The sequence below is a fragment of the Salmo salar genome, chromosome 14 (genome assembly GCF_965601325.2).
Source record: "Salmo salar chromosome 14, fSalSal1, whole genome shotgun sequence".
NCBI classification, from domain to species: Eukaryota; Metazoa; Chordata; class Actinopteri; order Salmoniformes; family Salmonidae; genus Salmo; species Salmo salar.
In genome coordinates, this window is record NC_138304.1 from 28,844,845 (window position 1) to 28,852,451 (window position 7,607).

Sequence of the window (7,607 nt, forward strand, 5' to 3'; positions counted from 1 at the left end):
ACTGGGAGTGCCGCCTCTGGGTGAGCATTTTCTTGTTTGCTTATGGCCCTATACAGCTCGTTGAGTGCGGTCTTAGTGCCAGCATCGGTTTGTTGTGGTAAATTGACAGCTACAAAAAATATAGATGAAAACTCTCTTGGTAAATAGTATGGTCTACAGCTCATCATGAGGTATTCTAACTCAGGTGAGCAGAGCCTCGAGACCTCCCTAATATTAGAGATCTCGCACCAGCTGTTGTTAACAAAGAGACACACACTACCCCTCTTGAGTTTACCTGACGCTGCCGTTCTGTCCTGCCGATGTATAGAAAAAAAACAGCTTGATTTATATTTTCCGACTAAGAGAAACATAGGATATAACAGTTCTTCAGATCAGGTTGATAGGATAGTGAACAGAGCTCATCCAGTTTATTCTCCAGTGATTTAACCTTTGCCAATATAGAGGCAGTTTAACCACTCGCCAATGTAGTCTCTATCCTGCACACCGGCCTCTATAACGCTGTCTCTTCCTTTTTTGAGTGCCGGGGTTTTGGGCTGGTCCAGGATGAGCAGTACACTCGAAAGCGTTCTTTGGCTTTCCCCATAGTAGAACCCTTTTTGGTTCCAGGTAGAACTATTTTGTGTTCCACATAGAACCCTCTGGAAAGGGTTTAACATGAAACCCAAAAGGGTTCTACCTGGAACCAAAAGGGTTATACCTGGAATCAAAAAGGGTTCTTCAAATGGTTCTCCTATGGGGACAGCCGAAGAACCCCTATTGGTTCTAGCTAGCACATTTTTTTCTAAGAATTTAAAGTAACAGTCAAAAGTTTGGACACACCTACTCATTCCAGGGTTTTTCTTCTTTTTTTTATACTATTTTCTACATTGTAGAATAATAGTGAAGACATCAAAACTATGAAATAACACATATGGAATCATGTAGTAACCAAAAAAGTGTTAAACAAATCAAAATATATTTTAGATTATAGATTCTTCAAAGTAGCCACCCTTTGCTTTGATGACAGGTTGGCACACTCTTGGCGTTCTCTCAACATTATTCCATATGTGTTTTTTCATAATAATAATTGCACAATTGGTCAGGAGCCCGTAAAACGGATTCTATATTCCCTGGAGCGTCATTCTCCACATATCTTGGATGTCTTACCATGATATAATGATAATTCTTTGACATAAGCAATTGGTATTGTTTAGAAAACACAAAATAAGATGTTGGATTTCACAAAGGGATATTGAAGAAAAATATGTCATGACTGGGTTCTCATTAACCCAGAGGCCTTAAGAGGAGTTGATGTGCAACATTGGTAGCATATTGTGTTTTGTCATGATAGCCATAGACTTTGCATAAATAGAAATATCAAATAGCTGTAACGAGTGCGCTGAGAGTTGGGAAGCAAGTACAGGGAGTGAGTGTTTTAATAAATAACCATAAACAATAAACACGAATCACAAACAACGCACCGACATGAAACAGAGTCAATAACACCTGAGGAAAGAACCAAGGGGAGTGACAGATATAGGGAAGATAATCAAGGAGGTGATGGAGTCCAGGTGAGTGTCATGAGGCGCATGTGTGCGAGACAATGGTGACAGGTGTGCGGGACAATCAGCAGCCTGATGACCTAGAGGCCAGGGAGGGAGTATATGTGACAATAGCCAATGGGCCGGTCTAAATAAAGAACATTTAGGCAGCGAGCTTTACCAGCTGGAAAGTGTCACACAACACTGACAGAGGTCTGTCACAAGTGACATGTTTAGATTTAGCTGAAATATAATAATAATAGGATAGTGATAGGATAATGAACACACTGGTGACAAAGGCAGTAACTGCGGACCAATGCGAGGCCAAGGTCACTGGCGACTGGTTCTCCATTATCACCTACAGATGCCGTATTTAAATTTGAGCCAGTTTCACACAGCAGAAAAAGTTTCCTGCACCAACAAGAAATGTGAATTGTTATTGTTACTTTAACTTCCAAGATGGCGTAGCGGTCAGACGTCTTTGTCTTCGTCTTGTCGTGTCCCGTGTATATATCTTTTATATCTTTTTTCTTCGCATATATTTTTTAATATTTTTCTTAACCTCAACTTCAACATATTCTCCTGCAATCCGCTTCACCCAATGTGGTACGGGTCTGCTATTTTCTTTACTTTTGAACCGGAACCCCCAACAGAAGCTAGCCAGCTAACTAGCTACTAGCTAGTAGCCAGCTAGCCACTGCTAGCGGTCATCAGCTAACCTTTAGCCCGGACAACTCTTGCCAGTCTGCACAGCGTGATTCAAACCAGAGCATATCGGACTTATTTTTCTCCATATCTCCGGATTCCTACCACAATCTCCGAACCTTTCACCTGGATCATCGCAGCTAGCTAGCTGCTATCCGAGTGGCCACTCCTGGCTAACGTCTCTGTCCCGAAGCAAGAACCAATTAGCCAGGAGCTAGCCTTTCCTAGGCCCATCTCCTGGCTAGCCGAAGAGGTCCATCAGCCACTCCTTGGGCTACAATACCATTTTGCCAATTGGCCTGGACCCCTTTTACTGCCGATGCGGAGCCCCGCCGATCCATCACGACTGGACTACTGACGTAATCTGCCCGAGGGTTTTTTTCAACTGGCTCCTCCGTCGTAACGTCCCCTGAATGCCCATCTGCTAGCCTGCTAGCCGAGGCCTGCTAGCTGTCTAGAGCATATCGGACTGTTAGCTGAAGAGGCCCATCGGACAATTTCTTTGGCCACTATACCTATTTTGCCAATTGGCCTGGACCCTTTTACCACGGAGCCCTGCTGATCCATCACAACTGGTCTGCCGACATAACAGCACGAGGGGGCTACAACAAACTTCTTCAGTCAAGACGTCCCTCTAAGGCCCTTCTGCTAGCTTGCTATCCCCAGCCCGCTAGCTGTCTGAATTGCCGTGTCTCCAGCCAGCCGAGCTACTCACTGGACCCCTATGATCACTCGGCTACGCATGCCTCTCCCTAATGTCAATATGCCATGTCCATTGCTGTTTGGTTAGTGATTATTGCCTTATTTCACTGTAGAGCCTCTAGCCCTGCTCAATACGCCTTAGCTAACCCTTTAGTTCCACCTCCCACACATGCGGTGACCTCACCTGGTTTAACTTCTATGGGCTAGGTGGGACGTGACCGTCCCACCTGCGGGACACATTATTCAACAGCCAGTGAAATAGCATGGCGCGAAATACAAAACAGCAAAAATCTCATAATTTAATTTTCTCAAACAATCAACTATTTTGCACCATTTTAAAGATAAACTTCTCGTTAATCTAACCACATTGTCCGATTTCAAAAAGGCTTTACGGCGAAAGCATAATATTAGATTATGTTAGGACATAAACTTCACAAGAAAAATCACAGCCATTTTCCAAGCAAGGACATGCATCCCAAAAAACAAAAATACAGCTAAAATATTCACTAACCTTTGATGATCTTCATCAGATGGCACTCATAGGACTTCATGTTACACAATACATGTATGTTTTGCTCGATAAAGTTCATATTTATATCCAAAAACCACATTTTACATTGGCGCGTGATGTTCAGAAAATGTATTCCCACCAAAACATCCGGTGAATGTGCACATCAATTTACAAAAATACTCATCATAAACGTTGATAAAATTTACAACAGTTATTGAAAGAATTATAGATATACTTCTTAATGCAACCGCTGTGTCAGATTTTAAATTAGCTTTACGGAGAAAGCACATTTTTCAATATTCTGAGTACATAGCTCAACCATCAAAGCAAGCTATACAGATACCCGCCAAGTTCTGTGGTCAAGTTCTAAACTCAGAATTAGTATAATAAATATTCTCTTACCTTTGCTGATCTTCATCAGAATGCACTCCCAGGACTCTGACTTCCACAATACATTTTATTTTTGCTCAAAATACTCCATATTTATGTCCAAATACCTCTGTTTTGTTCGTGCGTTCAGACCACTATCCAAAGGCATAACGCGTGAGCGCAGCACCAGAGACGAAAAGTCAAATAATTCCATTACCGTTCGTAGAAACATGTCAAACGTTGTTTACAATCAATCCTTAGGGTCTTTTTAACATAAAACGTCGATAATATTCCAACCGGACAATAGTGTATTCATTCAAGAAGAAAAAGAAGGAGGGGTGCGCTGGCGGGCTCGCGCATCACCAAGTTCTTTGTCCTCAGGCAGTCCACTCATTGACTGAGCTCCTATTTTCTGCCCAGTAACAGGAGAAGGATGAAACACGTTTCTAAAGGCTGTTGACAGCCAATGGAAGCCTTAGGAAGTGCAACGTGACCCCACAGACACTGTAGTTTCAATAGGGAATCAAAAGAAGAACTACAATTCTCAGATTTCCCACTTCCTGGTTGGATTTTTCTCAGGTTTTTGCCTGCCATATGAGTTCTGTTATACTCACAGACATCATTCAAACAGTTTTAGAAACTTCAGAGTTTATTTCTATTCAAATCTACTAATAATATGCAAATATTTGACTCTGGGCCCGAGTATTAGGATGTTTACTCTGGGCACGCTTTTCATCCGAAAATGAAAATACTGCCCCCATACCTTAAAAAGTTAAATGATGTTTCTAGAGACAATATCTCTCTCATATGCATAGGTTTACCTCCACTGTATTCACATCCTACTGTACCTTTGTCTGTACATTATGCCTTGAATCTATTTTACCGTGCCCAGAAACCTGCTCCTTTTACTCTCTGTTCAAATGTATTAGACGACCAGTTCTTATAGCCTTTAGCCGTATCCTTATCCTACGCCTACTCTGTTCCTCTGGTGATGTAGAGGTTAATCTAGGCCCTGAAGTGCCTAGCTCCACTCCCATTCCCCAGGCGCTCTCATTTCTTGACTTCTGTAACCGTAAAAGCCTTGGTTTCATGCATGTTAACATTAGAAGCCTCCTCCCTAAGTTTGTTTTATTCACTGTTTTAGCACACTCTGCCAACCCGGATGTCCTAGCCGTGTCTGAATCCTGGCTTAGGAAGACCACCAAAACCCCTGAAATTTCCATCCCTAACTATAACATTTTCCGACAAGATAGAACTGCGAAAGGGGGCGGAGTTGCATTATTTAACCCTCTGTTTCCCCATGGTTTTTGTGAGTGATTGTTTTATTGTAAGTTCGGTCCGATGTATGTGGGCTTGGTATTACTTCATGTATTTGGAAATGTTGAGTAAAGTTCATTGTGTTACTCATCTCTGCTGTCCTGCGCCTGACTCCTCTGCACCAGCTACACCCAGAACCTTACACTGTTGCCGCTTGCTGTAGACCACCTTCTGCCCCCAGCTGTGCCCTGGACACCATATGTGAATTGATTTCCCCCATCTATCTTCAGAGCTTGTGCTGTTAGGTGACCTAAACTGGGACATGCTTAACACCCCGGCCATCCTACGATCTAAGCTTGATGCCCTCAATCTCACACAAATTTTCAATTAACCTACCAGGTACAACCCCAAATCCGTAAACACGGGCACCCTCATAGATATAATCCAACCTGCCCTCCAAATACACCTCTGCTGTCTTCAACCAGGATCTCAGCGATCACTGCCTCATTGCCTGCGTCCGTAATGGGTCTGCGGTCAAACAACCACCCCTCATCACTGTCAAACACTCCTTAAAACACTTCAGCGAGCAGGCCTTTCTAATCAACCTGGCCCGGGTATCCTGGAAGGATATTGACCTCATTCCATCAGTAGAGGATGCCTGTTATTCTTTAAAAGTGCTTTCCTCATCATCTTAAATAAGCATGCCCCATTCAAAAAATGTAGAACCAAGAACAGATATAGCCCTTGGTTCACTCCAGACCTGACTGCCCTTGACCAGCACAAAAACATCCTGTGGCATACTGCATTAGCATCGAATAGCCACCGCGATATGCAACTTTTCAGGGAAGTTAGGAACCAATATACACAGGCAGTTAGGAAAGCAAAGGATAGCTTTTTCAAACAGAAAGTTGAATCCTGTAGCACAAACTCCAAAAAGTTCTGGGACACTGTAAAGTCCATGGAGAATAAGAGCACCTCCTCCCAGCTGCCCATTGCACTGAGGCTAGGAAACACTGTCACCACCGATAAATCCACAATTATTGAGAATTTCAACAAGCATTTTTCTACGGCTGGCCTTGCTTTCCACCTGGCTACCCCTACCCCAGTCAACAGCCCTGCACCCCACGCAGCAACTTACCCAAGCCTCCCCCATTTCTCCTTCCCCCAAATCCAGATAGCTGATATTCTGGACCCCTACAAATGAGCAGGGCTAAACAATCTGGACCCTCTTTTTCTAAAATTAACTGACAAAATTGTTGCAACCCCTATTACTAGCTTGTTCAACCTCTCTTTCGTATCGTCTGAGATCCTCAAAAATTGGAAAGCTGCCACGGTCATCCCCTTCTTCAAAGGGGGAGACACTCTAGACCCAAACTACTACAGACCTATATCTATCCTACCCTGCCTTTCTAAGGTCTTCGAAAGCCAAGTTAACAAACAGATCACCGACCATTTCGAATCCCACCGTACCGTCTCCGCTATGCAATCTGGTTTCCGAGCTGGTCATGGGTGCACCTCAGCCACGCTCAAGGTCCTAAACGATATCATAACCGCCATCAATAAGAGACAATACTGTGCAGCTGTATTCATCAACCTGGCCAAGGTTTTCAACTCTGTCAATCACCACATTCTTATTGGCAGACTCAACAGCCTTGGTTTCTCAAATGACTGCCTCGCCTGGTTCACCAACTACTTCTCTGATAGAGTTCAGTGTGTCAAATCGGAGGACCTGTTGTCCAGACCTCTGGCAGTCTCTATGGGGGTGCCACAGGGTTCAATTCTCGGGACGAATCTTTTCTCTGTATATATCAATGATGTCGCTCTTGCTGCTGGTGATTCTCTGATCCACCTCTACGCAGACGACACCATTCTGTATACTTCTGGCCCTTCTTTGGACACTGTGTTAACTAACTTCCAGACAAGCTTCAATGCCATGCAACTCTCCTTCCGTGGCCTCCAACTGCTCTTAAATGCAAGTAAAACTAAATGCATGCTCTTCAACCGATCGCTGCCCACACCTGCCCGCCCGTCCAGCATCACTACTCTAGATGGTTCTGACTTAGAATATGTGGACAACAACAAATACCTAGGTGTCTGGTTAGACTGTAAACTCTCCTTCCAGACTCACATTAAGCATCTCCAATCCAAAATTAAATCTAGAATCGGCTTCCTATTTCGCAACAAAGCATCCTTCACTCATGCTGCCTTACATACCCTCGTAAAACTGACCATTCTACCGATCCTTGACTTCGGTGATGTCATTTATAAAATAGCCTCCAACACTCTACTCAGCAAATTGGATGCAGTCTATCACAGTGTCATCTGTTTTGTCACCAAAGCCCCATATACTACCCATCACTGTGACCTATATGCTCTCGTTGGCTGGCCCTCGCTTCATATTCATCGCCAAACCCACTGGCTCCAGGTCATCTATAAGTCTTTGCTAGGTAAAGCCCTGCCTTATCTCAGCTCACTGGTCACCATAGCAGCACCCACCCATAGCACGCACTCCAGCAGGTATATTTCACTAGTCAACCCCAAAG